Below are 24142 nucleotides of genomic sequence, written 5' to 3' on the forward strand. Positions count from 1 at the left end.
GCTTATCAGCTGATCCGATCAGCAGATAAGTCGCTAAAAGCGGCTAATAGCGCTAATCCGCTTATCAGCTGATCCGATCAGCAGATAAGCCTCTAAAAGCCTCTAATAGTGCTAATAGCGCTAATCCGCTAATCCTTCAATGGGCTTTGCTTCGCAAGACGAAAAAACCGCTAGACGAAGAGAATCACAGAACGGATTCTTTTCGTCTTGCAAGGCACCACTGTAAATGGAATCTCTCACATAGGACACATATATTTTTTGGTGGCTGCAACAAGGAATAGCAACTAAAAACGCCTGGCATTTCTCACATAGAACACATATAGCTTTCCTCTTGTGTATATGCTACACAGAGGTGGTGTCTCTTTGTATGCCAAAGAAAGCATTGAGTTCAGCAAGCCAGAAATCCCAAAAGGGACAGACTCCTCCACATCATCATTGTGGATGATATTACTAGGCCCCATTAGGAATTTGGTATAGTGAGCTGCTTCTTTTCTTTCATACACATGTCAAGCAACTTTCCCTAATGTGATGCCCTACAATGTTTTGGAGTACAACTGCTGTCAGTCCCAGCCATCATGACCAGTGGTGAGGGATGATGGATGGGTGTTAATAGTCTAAAGCAGGCATCCCCAGACTCGGCCCTCCAACTGTTTTAGGACTGCAATTCCCATCGTCCCTAGCCAACAGGACCAGTGGTCGTGGATGATGGGAACTGTAGTCCCAAAACAGCTGGAGGGCCAAGTTTGGGGATGCCTGGTCTAAAGCATATTGCAGGAACAGGTTTGGAAAAGTTGATGCAGCACAACCTGTGTAAACTGGGCTGCACAAAAATACAGCCCGGCACCAGTCGTTTCTCCTACTACAGGGACACTTTTTCTCCTGCTACATATTATATCTGTGTACATTGTAAAGCTTGGTGTACAATCTGGTTCACAAAGTCCCTATGGATGAAATAAGCAGCCAGTTTAAATGTGTGAATCAGCACACAGATGCAGGCATACACAGCCCTTGAGGATATACATTGTGAAGATATGTAATCTGTGCACTAAAAATGCGAAAATCACTCACATGATGCATCAGATACTGCAGAAAACATGCAGGAGACGCAACATGGAGACTTTTTACATTAGAAGAGCATAATTTGTTCCCAAATTACTAACTGCAACTATGCTGGGAGAAGTTTCACCTGAAGAATTTCTGATGGTCAGGTTTATCTTCCTTTGCTTATTTTCATATGCATTTTCAGCAACAAGCAGAGAAGCCTCCATTTTTCTTCCCTAGGCAAGCAAAATAGCATAGAAAGCAAGCAAAAACTTATCATTCCTTTGAAAACTCACTCCCCACCCTGCACACACACATTCAATGGGGATAGGAGTGGGCAACAAGCAGAATGTTGTCAAATTTGGAGCCACAAAGAGCCACAAGAAAGTCATATGGAAACAATCTACATAAAATACAGGTTGTCAACAACAAACAGCTCTTGCAACAGAGGCTCTCAAGCTTTTCATACACCAGGAAGCTTCATTGTCCAGCACCATTGCTATCAGGCTGCTTTCATCTGTATCCATCAACGTGCAAAACATAATCTGTGGCTCTCATGAGCTTGTTTCTCAACCTGTTGACCAAGCATGGTCCTGAAAGTCCTCAAACTTTAGAGATAGAAAGTATCCATCAGAACTACTGTGTCTACTGGTTTTACACATATCTTATTCATGCTGTTAGCTCATTATCCAGAAAGATATGTGAAGCAAATGCCCCAGTTTTAAGTTTTGTTCTGGAAATGTACTTCAAACAAATCAATTTTGGGACAGATAGGGCTCTGTTTAAAAATATATATACCGTACATGCCTAAGTTCTCAGGAAGTAGCCTTTCATTTACTACCTCATACTGGATTAGAGAATGTAATGGAGACACGTAAGATCATGAGAGAAGAGATTCCCAAAGGAATTGCAATCTATTTTGTTAGTAGCTCCTCTATTTTCGGCAGTCTACCCTGGGGACAACTTTGGAAGAAATCTTGCAATCCTTAGTGTACAATTTCAAATGGTAATTTCAAAAAGTTGCTGGCTACCATAAGCAATGCTTTTTTATGGCGGGACGCCGGGGTACACATACCCCTAAACATTTTGTGAATCTAAGTTTGGCCTCATTGAGAGGCAGTATTTCAATGAGTAGGAAAATGAGAGTACCCTTAAACATTTTTTTAGAAAAAAAGCACTGACTGTAAGAGATTAAAACCCCTGGGCTGGTTCTAGGGTGAGGAATTTCCTCAGCTAATGAGCTGTTTTTTAATTTGCCAGCAAGGACTGGGTAACTGATTTCATATTTACTCTATAAGAGTTATGGTACTTCAATCACAATTTACTACAAGTAACTGAAGTCTCAACTTATACATTAAACTGGTTTCATAATTATATTTTTTCCTAATTTTCTATTCACTTGGAGTTCTTTTCTGATGAGTCTCTTACCTTGATAGCAAATAGACATGTTCACACCAAAATGATTTCCACAGTAAAAAGCTGATTGCACAAAACAACACAATACTATGGCATTCAAACACTAAATTAGGAACTTGAGCAACTCCTTACTACTAAGCATTTTGCCCCTTAACATTATCCAATGAGACTTATCTTATAATAGATTTGACTTTTCAGTGGGGTCGTCTCTAGGATATATGACCTGCAAAACGCACTTTAGAAAAACTGTTAAGCATTTTGCCGCTTTATATTTCACTAGGGGTTGCACCTCTGCTCACTCCACTTGCCCTTAGAGCATCCCCTTCCTACCCCATGCAATTACTATGATCACTTTCCACCTTCCCAAACCCATTTCTGAAGCCACTTTCCCCTTCACTTCTGAGGTTCCCTTTTGCATCCATTTTCACCTTCATCTCCCCACTGCCTTTGTGCACCCTCTTGCACACAAACCACCACCATGGTAACTCCTGCATCTTCCTCTTCCCATACACTTTTACCTTGCATCCCATCATGAAGCTACCACCCCCTTCTTTTCTTCAAACCCTTTCATGCCCCTGCTTTAATCTTCAGCAGCTTTAGCATACCTCTCATTCCCTTGTTTTTTCACAACCCCCATTGCACCTCCATTTTCACCTTCACCCCTTTCTGTCATTGTGACTATTGTGCAAACTGCCTTCTTTTTTGCTCCCCACCTCATTCTGCATGCAAATCCAGGATTGTAATGCAGTACTAGTAATCCTCCAAATGGGGCTGCACAATGACAGCCTTACAATAACACAAATTATTAGAACCCCAAATGTGAGTTTTTTTGTGATGTTGGATGTGTATGTACTCTCCTTTCACTATGCAGAGGCGTAGCTAGGGGAGCATTGGGCGCCACACTGCAGGGGCAGCACTTAACATGGGGCCTGCAGCGTTCCCAAGCCACGCGTCTCTCCTGTGAGTGACACAGTGGCTTGGGCACCTGCAATCTGACCACAAATCTTGAATGAAGAGATCAATAATAGCAGAGTGTAGAAATTTAGATATGGGAACCAAGCTGTGCACACATCATTGCTGAATAATTTCAGATATCATAATTGGCATTCAGCTTAGCCATCTACATATGCTTGCTGAACAAAACAGTAGCAACCCAAATTAAAATTACTTCTTTCTAAGACCTAATCTTGCAAGTCTGAATTCATCAGAACTTAAAGGTACAATTATACACAGTTGCACACTAAAATCAAGAAATGTTTTCCATGCAGCAAGCACACAAGCAGTATTTCCACTGGGCTATTGCACTGGTATCCTACGGATGGAAGAAGCAACACTGCACTACCTCTGGCCTGGGATAGACCAATACAGTGGAAAGTCAACAGCATATTTATTCACTCAAAGGATTTATAATCCACATTTTGAAAACATGCCCCACAGAGGAGCTCACATCTAAAAATACAAACTTGAAATACAGCATATACACTATTTAAAATAGCAAATTTTAAATACTAAAGGGGAAAAAACTCCAACAGTGATAAAACAATAAAGCTCAGTGAGACCTGTGTTAAAACTGCATTTACCAGTATAACCCACTCTGTGTCATTAAAAGACACAGAAAAAATGTCTTCAAGACCTATTTAAATGACATAAGGGATAGAGTCTGCCTTCTTAGACTTTTTATCAGCCTGGTTGGTTTTGGGTGGTGAGTACCTGAGTAGGCCCTTTAATTTGGATTTCCTTGTGTGGGCAGGCTAGCATGGTTCATAGAATCAAAGAATTATAGAGTTGGAAGGGACCCTGAGGGCCATCTAGTCCAACTCCCTGCAATGCAGGAATCTCAACTAAATCACATGTGAAAAATGCTTGAAAACCTCCAAGGAAGAAGAGTCCACCACCTCTTGTGAGAGTCTACTCCACTGTCAAATAGCTCTGTCAGAAAGTTATAACTGGTGTTTAGTTGGAATATCCTTTCTTATAACATGAATGCATTGGTTCAGGGCCTAGCCTGCAGAGCAGCAGAAAACAAGCTTGCTCCATCTTCCATGTGATAGCCCTTTCTATATATTATGTTGGAGTAGTTAGGGCAACCCAGTCGAATAGGTGGGGTACAAGATTATTATTATTGAAGATGGCTATCGTATCTCCAACTCCACAATTCTGTGATTCCTCTCAATCTTCTCTTTACCAAGCTAAACATATCCAATTCCCTCAACTGTTTCTCATAAGGCTTGGTTTCCAGACCCTTTATCATGTTGGTTACCCTCCTCTGCACACATTCAATCTTGTAAATATCTTTCTTAAATTGTGCTGCCCAGAACTTGACACAGTACTCCAGGTGTGGTCAGGACTATTACTTCCCTTGATCTGGACACTATCCTTCTGTTGATGCAGCCTACAACAGCATTTGCTTTCTTTGCTACTACATAACACTGTTGACTCATGTTAAGTTTATGGTCTACTGAGCCTTTTCAGTTATATTATTGGTAAACCTAGAGCCTTTTCACATATATTATTTGATAATCCAGGTGGCCTCCATCTTATATTTGTGCAGCTGGTTCTTCCTACCTAAGTATTCACTCACCGTTATGGAGGGAATCCCGTTTATTTTCCTCCAATATGCTTAAATTCAGCGTGTTCTCACATCTGATCTGAGATCTACCTAAGTGTAGAACCTTACATTTGTCCCTAATGAAATTCATTCTTTTAGTTTGGGCCCAGTTCTTCAATCTGTTAAAGTAATCATGAATCCAGATTCTATATTCAGCTGTATTGGCTACCACTCCCAGTTTGGTGTCATCTGCAAATTTGATGAGCATCCCTTCAACACCTTCATCCAATCATTTATAAAGATGTTGAACAATGGACCTAGGGAGAACCCTGTGGCCCCTCCCTTGTCCCTTTTTTTCCCCCTGAAGAGGAATCATTAGTGAGCACTCTTTGGATTCGGTCAATCAGCTACAAATTCACCCAACAGTTACCACATCCAGCCCACAATTTTTTTAGCTTTTTTTTAAGATAACACACTGGCAACCAAGGTAAGTGGTACAAATTTGGTGCAATCTGTTCTGACCTCCTAGTCCCAACTAGTAACAGGATAGCCATATTTTGCACTGCTGAAGTTTCTAAATCATCTTCAAATGCTGCCTCATGTAAAGTTCATTAACATAATCTGTACTGGGTGGTAACAAGAACATGGACAGTGAGTCAAGTTCTGACCTCTTTAGATAAGGTCACAGTTCTATACCAGCCTCGACTGATTACCAGCTACTAAGGTTATGTGCATACTGGCAATAGCAACACCAGTCTCAATCCCCAGTACAGGAGCATCTTTTGCAAGTATTTCACATGGCTCAATTTATATGCAAATCTGAGCTAGTTTTGCATACCAATCTTTCAGAATCTAGTGTCCTTGAGAATGACTTTATTCTCTTTATTCATGTGAGTCATGACCAAATGTCAATGTTTACTTATTAAACTTATAGTCAGGGCTCTGCACATATTTTTGTAATGCGACTCACAAGACCAGAATTAAATATCCCGAGAATCTTAGTTTCCCTTAAAAATATGACATTTCTGTTAGGTTTGCAAAGATAGGCTTGAAAGTATATAGACAATTCTTGCTGACATTGATGGAACAGCTGAACAAGATTGCTGGAGTGCATTTCAAATGGCTTTCTTAATGTATCTACCACGCTCTCCCCAAAGTGACCAAGAAAATTATGCAAAATTAGCAAATCCATGCAAATCTGTTACATTTGTTTGATTTATACATGTCAAGAGATCAGCCCTTTTTGGTACAGAATATACATTTATTTATATACAGAACTCTTGTATGATAGTTTAGCACAAAACATGCATACTTCCACTTATACCACAAAACTAGTAAGAACTGTAGACAAAGGCAACAGTCAGTTGCAGATCATCAGCTTGGTGAGGCGATTTCTCCTAGCCTCTGAATTTGAGTGCCTGCAAACCAGCACATATCCTTAAAATTTGGTGTTTTTCTTAAATCCCAGCACTGTTGTGTTACATATACTGCTTTTCCTGGTTTTCAAAAATGAATTGAAGGGATGCCCAAGAGAAGCTCTGAAGCAGTTTTTTCTTCAATGTGTTTTTAAAAGACAGCAGTTACCATTTAAAATTTAAATCATTTTATTTCTTGGTTTCTTGATTAATGCATTTGAACACTGGAACCTGAACAGGGTTATAGGCAATGACCTAGTGCAAGAATAGTGAACTGGCACCTCATGATGTTTACCAACATCATAATCAAGCTGAGCCTGGAGAACATGATCACACACACTTTTTTTTAAAAAAAGTGGTACTTGCATCAAGGAAAATGTCATACTTTCCCAGTTCTGTCAGAAGGTGGCACTTGCACTTTCAATGCCAGTTCCAAACATATCTTCTCCCATATATAGCCAAGTAAAAAACTGCTAACATTTACTCAGGGGACAGGTGGATGATCTGTTGTTTTAGTCCTTTCTATCGTGTATGGGTGTATTTACGTCTCCACCACTATTTTTTTATGTGAAATACATATTCCTGGCTTTCATTAGGACTGAAGGCAGGTCACTAAGCAAATATCTGGGAAAAAAAGAAACGCTCAGAAACCAGGAGGCGGCAAAACGCCTCACGTTTATTAGCAACAACCGGGTTACACATAACGACAATTCCCATGGATTTTCCCAACACTTAACAACGTTGCGTACCCGCCCGCGCCCCTCCGCCCCGGTTTGTGAGGTGAGGAAAAGGAGGGTTGTTTGAAACGACGAAGAAAGGCTCTTCCCTCACGGGGAGGGAGCCCGAACCGCACTCGAGGAAGCAAACGGACGCGCGGAGCGACCATCAAGCAGCTGCCACCCCACCCCCCCGGCTCTCCCCGCCGCTTCCGAGTCCACAGCGCAGGAATGTCCCCGAAAATGGCCCCCTTTTAAATACCGCCCTCCGCGCCGCCTCGCGCCACAAACAGCTGTTGCCCTTTCCCTCCCCCCCATACCTACTCCACCCCCTGAGGCGCGCGACACCTTCCCCTTCCACAGAGTGAGCGCGCGCGCGCACGCGCCGCCTCCTACAAAAGCCAACGGCCAGTCGGCGGCTGTTCCAGAAATTTCCTTACTCCCCCCTCCCCTCCCTTTCCTCGCGCCTGCCTGCCGACGCCCCTAACCCCCCCCCCCTCCGGGTAGGTTACGGTGCGGATGCCCCCGCCCCGCTATTCCGTATGGCGGGCTCGCCTCCCCCCACTCTGCCCCACATCCCCGGGCCTGTTTGCGCGGCGGAGCCAAGACGGCCGACAGCGGCGGCGGGCGCGCCGTGATGGATGGCTGGCTGGCTGGGAGCAGGTTTGAGTGACAGCGCTTACCTGGGTGCCAATCTTCGTCACACTGACAAGCGGCTGCAGCAATCGGGACCCGCACCGCCGCGACGCGCGTCACCACGCACACACGGCCTCATCCAATCGCCTGCCGCGCTGCGCCGGACGCCACCGCGCTGCACCAGGCGTCTCATCAATATTCAGCGAGGGAGCGGGGCACGTCTGTTTTTAGATACGCCCACCGCGACGCACGCCTCGGTGAAGGGGCGGGGCGGTGGCAAAGGTGCCGCCCTCGGGCCTCTGCGCGCGGCCGCAGCATGCTTATGAATACTCATGAAGTGGGCGGGGGGCGCCACGCACCTCTCTTCGGACGTCCTTTCCCGCTTCCTTCAGTTTGGTCTGGAGGGACTCGGAGGTGGAAGGGGTGCTTGAGGCGGCGGCGTGGCGGGTGGGGCGTCGTCGGCAAAAGGCTCCGTCCCTTGGGAGCCATTTAGCCCACAGGCCGAAGCCGCGCATGACGTCAGCTGCCTTTTCCCACAGTGGGAGATGGCCGAGGCGAGCCCCGTGGGCCGAGATGCGAGGGGAGCCCTTGGCTGACCAGTGCCGTGAGGAAGCCGCGACTTCCTTCGTGTTATTATCTCACTTACCCTACGTAAGAGGTGGATGAGCTCTAAAACAGTAATTTTTTAGGAAAAATGGAGAAGCAAAACAGGCGCACATTCCCCCCCCCCTTTCCAGTATTTTTAACTTTCGGCTTCAGTTATTGGGAAGAAAGCAGCCTCGGGTGGCGATCAGCAGTACCGGACTGTTGGTTGTGACTTTGCCATTCTTTATTCGGATCGTGTTGCTCATTGGCAAGCAAGACCACTGAAAACGGCAGAAGGATTGCGGCCCATCTCTCCTCAAAATGCTACTTATCCTTTATACAGTAGTTCGATAACAGGTAGTTAAAGGGCTGGGGAGCTATACATAAAATTTTAGGAGCTTAACTGAGAACAGTCATACATACTAGTTTCTGCTTTTGATTGGGATTTTTAAATTTTTAACGTATTTGTATCTTGGCCTTCCCCTATAAAAACTTTGTTAGAGAAAGGTGAGTGAAAACAAAGCATGGGAAACATCTCTGGAAGCCAGCCCTTCTCTACTTTCGCTTCCAGCCTTCTCTGGTTTGAAAGAAGGTGGGGATAAAAGAAAATGCACACCCTTGACATGTTGTATATCTGGCCTCTTCAGTTGCTGTTTTACTTTCCACTGAATCCTACAGAAGTGAGCACCACCTCCTTGATCTGTGCTCATATGAGAAAATAGGCTTTTGCCCATAAAAGCTCATCAGAACTAGTTCTTAGCAGAGATGTGTAAACTACAAACATTTGGTAGACGTGAATAGGGATCTACCTACTTATATAAACATTTAGTTCTTCGTTTGCAGGGACAACAAACTGTTGCTTACCTTGAGCCTCCAGGCATAAATTGGGTAGATTAATAAATAAATGATCCATCTATTTTCCTTTCACAATGGCTGGAGTTTCGTAAACGTTGGGACTTTAGAGTATATATTATTAGGCTTGAGCTGCTGTGCCCAGCTGTCTATTCCCATTAAAAACAATGCAACTGTGTTGGATGTTAAAGGCTGTGGGCTAGCAATCAGGCAACCTTTTCAAAATAAAATTGATAACAAAACTTGTATGTTATTTATTAAGAAATCTAAACATTTGTAAAAGAAAAAAATACTGCTGCACCTTCAAGACTAGACGACTTATTGTGGCACAAACTGTCCATAAGACTCTTTCATCAGATAGAAAAATTAGTGCCAAACATTTTACCACTTGGGTTGGAATAGGCCAGATACCTTACAATAAGTCTAGCAGTGCTCATGCTTTTTTTTTTATAATAATTTTTATTGCTTTTTTTCCAAATTACAGATAGAAAAGAAAGAACATAGACAGTAAAAAGAAAGAAAAAGAAAACAGAGAATCTCAACCATTTCATTAACTTATTTCAGAATTCTATCAGACTTCCCCACATCTCCCGCACAATGCATTCCTAACAATAAAATTATCAGCAAATTATAACCTTGTTTCATGTGTTTCTTTTTTACTTTCAATTGCAGTTTAAGTTTAAATCTCTTGTTTTCCATTTACTCTTAAAATATAACATATTGTCATTTTTACCCATTTAAACCTTAATTCTTTCATAAAAATTATCCAATTTCTTATATAAACCACTTTTGTTGCTGGGGCTAACATTCCAAATCATACAGCGTCTTAAGATTCATATAACTTATAATACTTTTGCAAATAGTCCTTAAATTTTTTCCAATCCTCCTCCATAGCTTCTTCTCCCAGATCTCGGATCCTTGCAGTCATCTCGGCTAGTTCCATGTAGTTCATCAGTTGCGTCTGCCAGTCCTCCAGTGTGGGCAAATCTTGAGTCTTCCAATGCTTAGCAATAAGAATCCTTGCTGCAGTAGTAGCGTACATGAAAAGAGTTCTATCCTTCTTTAACACCTTCTGGCCGACAATGCCCAGGAGGAATGCCTCCGGTTTCTTAGGGAAAGTGTATTTAAACACCTTTTTTAACTCGTTATATATCATTTCCCAGAAGGCCTTCACTCTTGGGCAGGTCCACCAGAGGTGAAAGACTGTCCCTTCAGCCTCCTTACATTTCCAGCATTTATTATCGGACAAATGGTAAATCTTAGCAAGCTTGACTGGGGTCATGTACCACCTGTATACCATTTTCATAATGTTTTCTTTCAAGGCATTACATGCCGTAAACTTCATACCGGTGGTCCATAACCTTTCCCAGTCCTCAGACATGATGTTATAACCAATGTCCTGAGCCCATTTTATCATGGCTGATTTAACTGTCTCGTCCTGAGTGTTCCATTTAAGCAGCAAGTTATACATTCTCGATAATAGCTTGGTCTTTGGTTCTAACAATTCTGTCTCAAGTTTCGATTTTTCCACCTGGAATCCTGTTTTAGCAGTGCTCATGCTTGCACATGAGCAAACTTTAAGGGAACAGATAAATATTTAAACAGGCAGAATTAGAGAATTGCATCCAATGATAGCTTCCAGCTAGCAAATACGCTTCCTGTGTTAAGCAAGGCACTTGGGTTTTACTCACAATTTTTACCCAGCGCAGCCCTTTGGGTCTCCCAAAATCTGCTCCTGGTGGTTGGGAGACCCTCTGGAGCAGAAGGGGATTTGATAAGGCAGAGGTCAGCAACCTTTTTCAGCCGTGGTCCACCATCCCTCAGACCATGTGGTGGGCTGGACTGTATTTTGGGGAAAAAATGAATGAATTCCTATGCCCCACAAATAACCCAGAGATGCATTTTAAATAAAAGCACACATTCTACTCATGTAAAAACACACTGATTCCCGGACCTTCCAGGGGCCGGATTGAGAAGGTGATTGGGCCACACCTGGCCCCCGGGCCTCAGGTTGCCTACCCCTGCAATAAGGCATAAACAGAAGGTTGAAGGTTGCAATTGGTAGTTAGAATTAATGAAAATAGAGTTCCTCTCCTTGCATCAGTTGAACCGTTTTATTATCACAAAGCCACTATCGGAAACAACCAATAGTATTTTCCCACAAATTATTGTTGAGTATTTATTTACTGTTTTATATGTTCAAGGGCATTACCCCCCCAAAAGTAAGCAGATATTGCAAACTTTGTGATAAATGAAAATTTATAAATGTGTACATGGGAGTAACCGTTGTTCAGCTAACCATCTTTAGACTAAGGTAGGCAAAACCAGCTGGGTCTTTAGACTCAAGGAAAATTCCAGTATGGCATCAGCAACCAGGATATAACAATAATTCTATTTGTAATGTTTCTAGGTATCTCACAGTGTTGTAAAGTATCAGAGCAGGTAGCATTTCTACAACAGAAAAAAGTAAGGACATAAAATAAAAACATAGCCACTTTTAAAATAACTCCCTGTTGGCTTAACTCCCAGCCACCAAATGCCCGTCCAAATGAAAAAGGGCTGGCATTGCTTTTGGAAAATGCTTGAGCTTTGGCGAAACTCCAAAAGAGAGGAGAAGCAGTTGCTGTGATTGCCTCTCCAGGTGTCCTTGACCTTCATAGGTTTTGTACAGCTGATATTGCAATAAAGGCCATCTTAGTAGGTCTGAATGATCAAGTAAAAAAGAAAGAAAGAAAGAAAGCGAAAGAATTAAGTGCAGTTTCTACTTAGCTAATGGTTGCAAATTTTCGCATTTAAGTCCTGTTTTAAAGCTTTTGAGGCTTCCTGAACTCTTGGGATATAAATATAAAGTGCTGTACAACCAAATATCTACTGGGAGTAGATACAGTGATCTCAATTGGTCTACTATGAGTAAGACTTAATTGGATGTCACCCATAATAAGTCACACATTTCCTCTATTTCAAGTCTATTGGTCACTGTCATGTTTAACAGGTGGTGCTAACAGCTGCTGTTCACCAACGCCACCTTGGTCATACATAATGTGCATAGTAAATACTTGCAATACCTTCTTCCAAATGCAGAAGGAAACCACCGTGTCTTTTGATGAGGGCCGGGGAGAAAATAGTTGCACCAAAAACATTGTGAAACTGATCCAGTGTCATGACCCCACCACCACAAAAAAAGTATTTTGTTAAGTTATACTGCTAATTAGTTAACACATTTTCTTAAGGATAAGTTCCCTTTAACTCAATTGTTAAACCTCTGACTCCCCTACAAATTATAGCATGGGGCACCTTTTAAGCCTTTGGGTTTGCATTTATGCAATACATTCCTTTTTTAAAAAAAAAAGAGTAAGAAAATAAAGTGTAAAAAAGGGTTTTCCATAGTATTTCAGGTTTAAAAACAGGGTTGCATGGAATGGTACATTGTGTCTTTTATACTTTTTTTAAACTCTTCATCACTGCCCTTTGTTTGGAAGGTATTTAACTCTGCACTTCTCAAGTGAACAGTTGAAAGGACAGTCTGTAAAAGAATTTTCCTTTAGATATTCAGTGGCTGTCCATTATATGTTACTTCTTCTGCTTGGGATTCTTTTCTCTAAGCATGTCTGCCTACTTCTCCGTGTTCTGGTAGTAACACAAATGACTAAGGATTTAGCTGAAAGTACTAGGGGAAACTGATTCCCACTGTAATTCTGGTTCTATTCTGGAGAACAAGCTGCTGTCTTGTCTGGTAGAGCAGTCAGAATAACGCATTTTTAACTAAAGCACGAAAGAGCCAAGTGTGAATAATGGGGTTACTATGTAGTCATGACAGCAGAATGCTGACATGATACTCAAGAGAGCAATGGACATGGGGCCAGAGTTTCACTAGAAATCATGTCACTTACTGGTTAATTACTGAAGGATTCCCATGAAGGAAGGGAGAAAGAAAAGGAAGGATTAAGAAACAGTTGATCAGCAAACTTCAGTTTCCAAGGAAGAGAAAGGAAGTTTGCAGCAAGGCAGAGAAAGATTTAGACTGCGTAAATGATTTAAAGAGAAGGAAACAATTGTTAGCCATTTATTCTGTCTGAATCTCAGGAAGGAGGCTGTTTCAGGGAGGCGAGGATGAACATAGCATGTGGTTTACTGCCATTTAACAACAAAACATCATGATGAAGAATTGAAACAACCCATTTCAAAGTGAGTGATGTGTATTATAAATGATCAGCCTCATTCTGAGCCAGCACAGTTTTGATTGGATTAAAAGACTGTGTGACAATCGCCTTCCTGCCATGCAATAAACATAATGGCTGCAAGATCCACATTTTAAATTGGGCCAGATTAAAGCTGGTAGGAGTCCTAGGGTACAAATTAAATGGAAGTCCTTGTGACATACAACAACAAAAAAACTTCATTTGCAGTAGAGAAATATACTGGAACACTGGATCTAGATCAGAGATGGGGAAGCTGTGCCTCCCCAGATATTGCTGGGCTACAGCTCTCATCACCCCTGACGGTTGGTCATACTAGTTGGGGCTGAAGAGAGTGAAAGGGTCAAACTTGGAGGGTCACAAGCTCCCCAGTCCTGGATAAAGAGCTTTATTCTGCTTCCAGTTTCCTCCTAGCTCAACACCAGCTCAAAGCCTCTTCACCAGCTGCGTTTTAAAAAAATCACTAAAAAATGCTGTAATGAAAAGAAAACCATTTTATGGCGGATTCTTTCCCTCATATTCTCTCTCTATATAATTTTTTTCTGTTTTACAATTTCAAATACTCACTTTACATCCTTAAAATATAAACGATTCTTTCACTCGTCTGGGCTATGGCATTGCTATGCTTAATTCTGCTAGAAGGTATTCTATGGATAGAGGAACAGCAGCTTTTCTAGGGCCCATAAAGAGCCAGAGAAAGGTTTGCTGCATGGTTGCCTTGGTATGCGCTACAAAGTGCTTAATCTAGCCCTTAAATTGTCTAAATTGAGGGTCATTTGGGCAATCTTTTTTGCAGGCTTCTTGATTACAAAGGAACTTTTCCCTACGCCATGTGAACTTCCTTTCTTCCTGTTCCTTTGATCTTCTTCAGGGCTGAAGAGGAGAGTGAGCACTTCCAGATGAACAGTGGGCTTTGTTTCCTTAAGGTTACATTTAGGAAAGTTTGAAAGTTGCTTCCTGGATTGAGGGAAACTCGTTGAGGCACAGCTTTAGGAAAGTTGGGCCCAATTTTTAGATATACATCGCATACACCGCAACATACTGGCAGTATAGTGGCTTTGCTCCTACACAATAGGGGAGCAAAGATATACTGCAATAACTCCCTATTAGCCATAATCATTCTTATTCTGGAAATCCACTGATTTCATTCTACCAGGCGGGGACCACCACCCCAAGACCCTGTCCAGGAAGCTGACAAGAAATATTTACCGGTGCTTTTCCTGTGGATCCCGTGATAATAGTTGTAACATGTTGAGTGGGCAATTTAATGGTCACATAACGCTTATGGCAGGCCTTTGTACAAACTTATTGGAACTATGGGAATTCTGATCACAAAAAGGGCCTTCCTTCTCTTTCCCTTTTGGTGTTGTGTGTTTTAGATTGTAAACCTGTGGGCAGGGACTGTCTTGTTTTAACTGAATGTATGTAAGCGCTCTAGGAAAGCCTTTTTGGCTGAAGCTTGGGCACAAATGCTTAAAACAAATTAAAAGGGGCCTCTGCTCCGCAAAGTTTTCCTCTATAGTCACTTTCTCAGTCAAGCTGTTAAAATAACAAGAAAGACGTGTAGGTTAACTGTCTTGCTGGTCTGATACAATGTAACTCAAACAAAGAGCACTTTGTCAGGTCAATACTAATATTTTCTGGCTGTTACAATTCTGCGCACTGTAACAGAAATACGCATAGGGAACATGCTTGGCTTTTCCTTAGAAGTCAATGGATGAGTATAATAATGATTTTAATTGAACTGGAACGGTAATAAAAGGGTTTTTACAAGTTTGTAAATAAAAATGGAGACATGTTCCCATCCTGTATGACATTAAAAAAATTCTCTTTCCTTTGGCTTAATTCTTTTGTGGGTGAAATGTTTTGGTTTGAACTGTTTAATTCGTCTTCTATAATTTTACTCATTTCATTCATTAATTTATGCACCACTTGATTGAAGGGAAAAAAAACCTCAAAACTGTTTACAAAAAGAATAAAACAATGACATTATCAGCAAAAATAGTTTAAAATTACTTAAAACATTCAGAAAATGATTAAAACCAACAAGTTGAAAACAGGTAAAAACACATGTCAGTATTTTGCATATATGGATAGGTTTGCCTAAACAAAAATGCATAAATTGTATTATTCTTTTGCAACATACCATGTGTCCATATGATGAAGCGTATGCAAGAGTGCTTGTGAATGAAAAAATAAAGTCATCCTCAAATATTTGAAGGGCTGTCACATAGATTATGGGAAACAGGGTTTTCTGTTGCTTCAGAGGGTAGGCTTCAAATTGCCAGAAAAGTGTTATTAGAGTAACTTAGTATGAGTTGTTTGTCAGTGAAGCAGACTCTTGGAGAGACTCTTTTTTGTTAAACATTTTAGAACTGAACTGGGATGGCCACTTATGGCATACTGGAATAGTGGGGGATTTCCTGCAGTGATAGAGGGTTGGGCTGGATCAGGCAGGCATAGGAAAACTCGACCCTCCAGATGTTTTGGGACTACAACTCCCATCATCCCTAGCTAACAGGACCAGTGGTCAGGGATGATTGGAATTGTAGTCTCAAAACATCTGGAGGGTTGAGTTTGCCTATGCCTGGGCTAGATGAGCTTCAAGAGCCTTCCCTCTCTTATTCTAAACCTATGAGAATCATTTATATTGACACCATTGGTACATGAAATACCAGTGGCTGCTTTTTTCATGCCTGGAAGACACAATTTCCCCTGTCACAAACCTGCACCAAAACCAGTTACTGTAGATAATGCATCCTGAGCCCATCTCATAATCCTCTTTCGCTATGCTGCACAGGAAATACAATATACGTACAGTACACACTCCATCTCAACCAAGTAATGCTCCAATGTTCTGTTGAATTCCTTCATGCTTTAGGAAAACCCTTGCATTGGAGTTAAAAGCATTTCCCACTAGAAATATTTTTCTGCTTGAGACTCTGTTGAAATGTGTGATGGATGCCTGTATTCGTTTTGATGGGAAAAGCTTAACAGTATGTAAATTATTTTTGACAAACACTTTATTTACACAGTCACTAATGTTCTATTACATTAGTGTGGAAGTGATGTAATTAATTTTTATGTTATCTATGTAAAACTGTCCATTAGGTTCAGGAACCTAATTATGTTGGGAATTATGTTTGGTCTTGATAAATGTTCTCGAAAGAACGAAGAACAGAATCTTAAGACCAGAGTTCTCATGCATTACAGTGCCCGGTAAGGTGAACTGGGAAAGCTAAAATTTCAACTCTGAATTCACAAAGTGGCATTGGGGAAGATACTCGTTCAGCCCTGGCACCTCCAAGTAAAAAGGCCCATCCATTTCTGGAAGCTGTGGCTAGATGGAGCAATGGTCTGCCTTGCTTTCAGTCAGCTTCCTATGATCTACCTCCTGGTCTCTGTTGGCCATAAGTGTGGAACCAGAAGTAGTTTGCTTGCATTTGAAAGATCAAAGTGCCCATTTTTTGTGGGGGTTTTGTGGGGGGGGGGGAGACTATTACGCCCTAAATCCTGAAAGAACTTTCTCTACCCACAGCATCCATGTATGAAAAACTGGGCTACAACAACCAGGAGAGTAAAGGAAGTAGCCCAAGCCATGTATTCAGTGAAAGTTGTGAGCCGCTTTGAAGCTCTAAGAAAACAAACAAAAGCACATATGATACAAAGAAAGTGATTAAAAAGCTTGATTTAAAATAATTAATGGGTATTACACTTGTCCTTTTGGTTCTGGGGTTGGCAAGTTGTTAAATCTTTTAAAATCTTGAGAATTCCTAATGGACAGGGTTGCAAATGGGTTTTTTATTTAAGCTGGAATAAAGTACGCAGCATACAATATATTTTTATAAAAATGTAATATGTTAACTTACTTGGGTGGCATTTAATATGTAGTAAAGATGTGAATGAAGTACTAGTGTCAGAATAATCAACTCGAGGGGAAATGGTCAGAATGCCTTTATCTATTAATATGATTTTGTAATGGTTGCACAGACAGCACAAATTATCTGAGCAGCTGTGAACTTGGTTTATTTTGTCAACTGTAACCAGTAAGTTCCATAAATATTCCAAAATATCTGGGGTTGGAGTAATAAAAGTCATATTCTGCATGTACTGTCTTGTGCTAATCGCAGCAGAGAATTCAGTTGTATTATACTGCTTCTGTCTCTAGGGTTTATTTCACATAATCCTGCTTTATGAGCAATATAAGTGAAAACAGTCGAACTCTCCCACCCCCCTTTCTGCTATGCTGCTCCTTGTAACTGGAATGTCTCTGCTCATAAAAATAAATGTGCTTCTGCTTCCTGATATATTTTATATATGAGAAGATTGAAACAAGCCCACTCACAGTGTGTAGTGTTTAATATTAAATCATTCTTACTGATAAAATCCTCCTTTTTTGGTAGGAAGGTTTTCTTTAAACACATTCCCCCCCTCCAAAAAAATAATGTGCTAGAAGTAGTATTCTTGGTAGTGACTTTGGAGACTACAAGTATGTACTCAGGTGCTCAAAACAATACTTTGATAAATAACCTTGAGCCCCGTTCAATAAAGCTGCAGAATACCTTTCTTATATGCCAAATTTTAACATTACAAACCCATTCCTATTAACCTTGTGCATGGTGTAATGTGGTTTTAAGTGCCTCATGTTTTCACAGAGTTTGAAATAAGAGTGAAAAATATTTCATGAGCCAATGTACACATTCAAGTGTGTCCTTCAAAGGTAGATTTCAGTAAATATGGGTTAATAATAAGCTTCTTCTCCCAGGAGGAAATATAGCTTTAAAAACTTGGTGGGATGAAAGCTACCTTATCATTTCTTGGTTTAGTTTCTCCTCATTAGCCTGTTATTGACTGTGGTTCCCTTCTTGGGAATATCAAAACACATTTCGCTGCCAGAATTCATTGGCACCAACCGACTGAGTCAGAGCCTAATGCTATTACAAGGTCTGCAACAGCTGCAACAGCCATACATCTGCAAGTCATTTGGAAATGCGATAGAAACTATCCATTACATGGAATTGTACCTTATATATTAGTGTGTTACCGCTAGCAGTCTTTCAGTGACAATATGAGCGGGCCTCTCCACTTTTCTAATTTAATTATATGCAGTTGAATAAATATCTGATACTTCCAATAGGCAATATATCCTTAATAGTTCCAGTTACAGACCTTGGGTATTGCCCAAGCTTCTGAGAACTTTACAATTTATTATGTAACCCCGGGCATTCTATAAAAGGTGTCACCAAAGGAAATACGTTTTCCTGCAGGTTTTCTTGGGCCAATCCCCTTCTTTGACTGAGAATAGTAAGTCAACTCCTCGCCTCTTCTCTAATTTAGTCCTTCCATGTGTCACATTCAAGTTGATTCCCAAAGAAATTAATCAAGGCTGTGCGGATTTCAGTCAGTTTAGCTACACAAAAGCCAACATGAACTACAGTGGTACCTTTGGTTAAGTACTTAATTCGTTCCGGAGATCTGTTCTTAACCTAAAACTGTTCTTTACCTGAAGCACCACTTTAGCTAATGGGGCCTCCCGCTGCCGCTGCATGATTTCTGTTCTCATCCTGAAGCAAAGTTCTTAACCCGAGGTACTATTTCTGGGTTAGCAGAGTCTGTAACCTGAAGTGTATGTAACCTGAAGCGTATGTAACCCGAGGTACCACTGTATTAAAATGGAATTATCCTAGTGCTCACTGCTTGTCAGCTCACTTCTACAAAAGGGATGCTAGGCAAGGGAGTGAGCTCCCATACAACCCCAATGTTTGGCATGAAGTTTCTCTCTTCTAACCTGAGGAATGAACCAGAAACCCACATTACAATGCAGTTAGTGCCACTTCCTATCAAGCAGTTGAGAGGCCATTAAAAAAAGGCATTGTGAGCCAAAATGAGGAAGGGGTGGTGACAAGCCGTTCTCTCTCACCCATACTTTCCCTTCGCAGCTGTTTTTCCTGCTAGAAGAAATCAAGAAAACCCAGATTGTAAATTGTCATGATGCTGTACTGTCTGATTCAGCCCATACCATATTTCAACTGTGTGTCACTGGAAACTCTCCTGCTGCTCTCTGAAGAGCTGCTCCATGCCTGAAAGAGGGCTCCACAACCCTCCACTGCTTGCACTGACTGACTTGCTCCTTGCTGAAGCATTGCATGGTATTAAGAGATAACCTTTTGCTCACAAGTATCTAACAGTTCTGCATCACTGGGACTCTCATGTTTTTGCACAGAATCCTGGCAATAATTACATCTTGGTATAATTCTGGATGATCGATCTCTAAGCCCCACCATGCTCCCAGAACTATTGTTATCATGGTTCTGGGGGGAATTACTGGGCAGCCAGCCCAAGTCAGGAATAGGGAAGCTGTGGCCCTGCAGATTTCATTGGACTCCGCCTTACATCAGCCACAGGCACCATGGCAAATGGTCAGGAATAATGGCGATGTGGCCCCCCAAACATCTGGAGGGCCACAGGTTCCCCATCCCTGGCTTAAGTTTATAACATACCGTAGCTTCAACCTTTGGGCAGACAAAGGTAGATAGAATTCATTTTCAGACTTCTCTAATCATGTTTTGAATTGAGTGTGTACCATGTTTTGGCAATCTATCCGTTATAGAAAAACTTTAGTTTTAATATTCTCATGAGGTGCAAGCACTGTCTCTGTATAATTACACTAATCTTTAAAAGTCCCAATTACATTTATTGTAATGGGACTAAAGATGTAAGAAAAAGTTTCCTACCTCAAAATAGCTTTTATTTTGTGGGTATGGCAATAGACAACAGATGGGGAGAGAAAAAGGAGTGGAAACCCAGGCAGTCAATTCAACAGCTGCAAAACCATTCCTAATTTCTTTTGTTATTTTGATTAATTTTGAATTAAGTATGAAAATAGGGAAGCTTGTAGTTTTTATCTTAATTACTGCATTTCAATAATGCTCTCACTATTGCTCAAAACATCAGACTGAATCCATCAGCTGCCTATGCAAGATTACAAGACATTTTAAAGTCTACTTCGAACAGAAGGCAATTAAAGTCTGCTTGCAATTGGAAAGTAAGTCTAGGAAATTGTTTTCCTACTCAGTAAGCTTCCTGTGTGCATATAGAGCCCAAATTGCTTGCTTTTACTGGCAATTCATTTTCCTTGGTGTGATATAAAACCAAAGCATACATATATATTTTTTTCTAATCCTAAAACAAGTGGCAAAATGTATGTAATAAAAATGAAAAGTACATTAACATTATGTACGGCTTACTCGAGCAGCAAGGAAGTCCTCTAATAGGACTTTGGACCAATGCATCACTTTAGAAATTAAGCGACATAATTGAAAAATCTAATATGGAGCATTGCACAGGTGGTATTAACATCCGGGCCATCAAAGTGTGAAGATTTAATGCTTTGGAGATTCCTGGCCGTGCAGTGGTGTCACAGAGCTGTAGTAATGTTGGCAGTAAGATTGTTAAGCAGTGCAGTTGTTCAGAAAGCTCTGGAAAGGGACAATCAATCAATGTGATATTTGGACATATCCCATTATTTTCCTCAGTATCTGTTGGCTGGTTTGTTACCTTGGAGTTGAATTTATTGCAGCAACATTGCCTTTCAAAGAATCATAGAACTGTAGAGTTGGAAGGGACCCTGTGGATCATCTAATCCAAACCCCTGCGATGCAGGAATATGCAGCTGTCCCAAACGGGGATTGAACCTGCGACCTGGGCATTATTAGCACCATGCTCTAGCCGACTGAGCTGTTCATGTTAAGGAACATTGTGAATTTTTGACACTTGTGTATTTTGTAGACATAGTAGTGTCTTGTTCAGGCAGTAGTGCAGCAGACAGTAGTTTTGCTGAAACACACAAACGTTTAATATAAATGAATATTAATTCATGTTGGTAAACTGCTCTTACATAAAATAGATGAAGAAGGCTGAAAGCAAGTTTGGCCCAGGAGGATTAACAATCACCAGAGGCTACTTTAAATTTCATACACACATGAACTTAGTGAGGCATGTCAATTGGGGGAAGGTGGCAATGAAGCTGTGTGTGTTTTCCACTCTATTTTCTTCTTTAATAACATTCTGTTGTTTTACTTTTAATTAATTAGAACAACATTCATTTTATGTCAAGTTTTCCCCATCTGGTCAATCCTATTTATTTCCCACTGATTTTGATGGAAGATCCAGACACTTTCTTGCTGCTGGCAAGTTTGGATGGAAAATACCAATCTACACAACTTTTAAAGGTATTCATTCTACTGCCCTCCAAGGGAAAAGACCTGCCAAATTTCAGAGAGAGGAACAAAAAGTGTGCCTGTTTTATAGATAGTTTTAAAAGGCACAAAGATACCCAGCCAAACTTCTATTTAAAATGGCATCTATTTTTAGTATAAGTCCAGAACTCCAACAGGTGCTTACAGAGTGTAAATTAAAAAAACAAAAAACCAAGGGGATTTTTAAGACTTAAGGACCAATGGTCCAGGAACATTCCTGAGCCTTGGAAGGAAGAAGCTGTACAGCCCTCAGTTTGCTTAATCTTGCTCTTGGAAAACTTCTAATATGAGAAACAAAGGCCGTTACAGATCCCCCTTGTTATTAAGCTCCTCTTGTCCCTCTATGTCCTTGACCTCTTTAAGGTACAGTGAGATTTTTTAGGCAAAAGAAGGATAGAAATGTTAATAAATGACTTATTTTTGCCCGCTGTGTTGGAGGTTTTGTGGTTGCTTCATCAGACACAGTATTTTGGGCAATTCCCTCTTGCACTCCTTCTAAATCTGCTCTGGAGAGTCCCTCAACCCTCTTGAGCAGATTTGGGGGAGAGATTGCAAGGGGAAGAAGTCGTCTCTAATTAATTGTTTCAACCCAGTTCCAGTGACAAAAGCCTTAGTGTCATCTGATACAACCCACAGCAATAAAATTTGTTTTTAATTATATTTAACATTGGCATGGCTTGCACATCACACTAAACCATAATTTAATGTGTTGTGAACACGCATTAATGAGCTGCACAGATCTTTCAGTCTGGACTCTACTTCCTTTTTGTTCTTCTGTGTTTCTGGGAGGACTTCAGATGCTTTCATTTCTGCTTTTAATTAATCATAGCTTGCCACGTTATTCGGACAAAGTACTGCGGTTAATCTGAACTATGGGAAATTTAAAACAAACCAACGTAGTAACTATGGTTTGAAGTTGGCTGATTTGAAAAGAACTATTGTTAATGTTAACCACATTTTATTGGTCCAAATGAAGCAATAAACCAGTGTTAGACAAAACTGGAAGCTTCTGAACTCCTTCTCCCAAATGTGCAGAATTGGAGCATGCAAGCTAATTCCAGTTTTAACAATAGTTTGTACAACGTGGAACAATGAGACACAAACAAACATGTCCGTTGTTTAAGTTACCTCAGGCATTGGGGGGGGGCAGGAGAAAGGCAAAGTAGAGATATAAAATTTGAATGCTAAAGGAACACAGCTCTAAAATTATGTTCATCTCTCTCAACACATAATGCATCTTATTCACTTGCTGACACATGAACAGTTGTAGACATATGCAAGTTGGATCCAGAGTTAGCCATGCTTAATGTAGAACTGCTTTTTCATGCAGATGTGGTACATAGCTGTCAACTTTTCCCTTTTCTTGCGAGGAATCCTATTCAGAATAAGGGGATTTCCCTTAAAAAAGGGGGAAAGTTGACAGCTATGATGTGGTATATGTTGTTGCTGTTAACGTTGCTCTCTGGTCTTTGACTGCAATAAAGATTAATTGATTGATTGACCCTCTAAAATCAATTGGACTTCAGTTAGTCACAATCAACTTGTCCCACAAATTTCAACAGGTCTACTCTAAGCTTGAATAAAGCTGCAGTCCTAACCCCACTGAATTCTATGGGATGTATATCAGAGTATGCCTAGTTAGGATTGCAGCCTAAGCCTGGAGTCAGCTCACATATGGCATCTTGTTTGCTTTCAACTAGTAATGAAACACTTCAAATTTGTCCCACTAGGCCAGAGTTATAGCTACCTAAAGCTATATGTGGCTAGCAGAGTCAACTAGCTAACTTCATATTCATCTTGGTCTACATATTTCTAAACACAAGCAAAAGAAGTTTCATTATATTAATTTTTTTAAAAGAAAAAATGAAAGTGCAGTTTTAAAAGAGTTTTTTCAAGAGTTTCCAGAAGTTTAGAGGGTGTTTGCAGGCTTTTTAGATAGTGTTTCAAATATATGCATTTCACATAAATGCACAATTCCTCAGAACACAACTCCCTGCATAAACCGGGAGTTGCCTGTATTGAAAATGCAGTATTTTTTGCAGTGGTACCTCTGGATGCGAACGGGATCTGTTCCGGAGCCCCGTTCGCATCCTGAGCAGAACGCAACCTGCGTCTGCGTGTGCAAGGGTTGCGATTTGCCGCTTCTTCGCATGCGCGGGATGTCATTTTGAGCATCTGCACATGCGCGAGTGGCGAAACCCGGAAGTAACACGTTCTGTTACTTCCGGGTCGCCGCGGAGCGTAACCTGAAAACGCTCAACCTGAAGTGACTTTAACCCGAGGTATGACTGTATTTGAGTTTAGTCTCAATTGATAGGTGATCTGAATGGATTTCATAGGCAGGGATTTTTCCGATAATTTTAGCAATGCAAGTGTGCCACTGAGAATACACAGTGGGAGATTATTGTTAGAACTAGAACCTGATTTTGTAACTTCTCAAAGGGGCTCCATGTGTTTAAAAAACTGACAGCCAGCAAAC

The 24142-nt window shown here is 40.9% G+C and overlaps 1 protein-coding gene and 1 long non-coding RNA gene across 5 annotated transcripts in view; one reads left to right on the forward strand and one right to left on the reverse strand.

Annotated features, from left to right (window-relative positions):
• Positions 1 to 7921, reverse strand: part of PKNOX1 (PBX/knotted 1 homeobox 1) — a 28065-nt gene extending 20144 nt beyond the window's left edge. The window contains exon 1 of one of the 4 annotated variants that reach the window (XM_081197205.1): positions 7820 to 7921. The gene's annotated coding sequence lies outside the window, so the exon portion shown is untranslated. Of the gene's footprint in view, positions 1 to 1186; positions 7344 to 7819 lie in introns of those variants that run through there. The other 3 variants (XM_081197204.1, XM_081197207.1, XM_081197206.1) reach the window with 3 other exon arrangements.
• Positions 7922 to 8035: 114 nt separating this feature from the next.
• Positions 8036 to 15250, forward strand: LOC308588685. The gene is made up of 2 exons (XR_014008872.1): positions 8036 to 8714; positions 14202 to 15250. It is a non-coding gene; the product is annotated as an uncharacterized lncRNA (long non-coding RNA).
• Positions 15251 to 24142: the final 8892 nt, after the last annotated feature.

This window comes from Podarcis bocagei (assembly GCF_964188305.1).
Source record: "Podarcis bocagei genome assembly, chromosome: 6".
Lineage (NCBI taxonomy): Eukaryota > Metazoa > Chordata > Lepidosauria > Squamata > Lacertidae > Podarcis > Podarcis bocagei.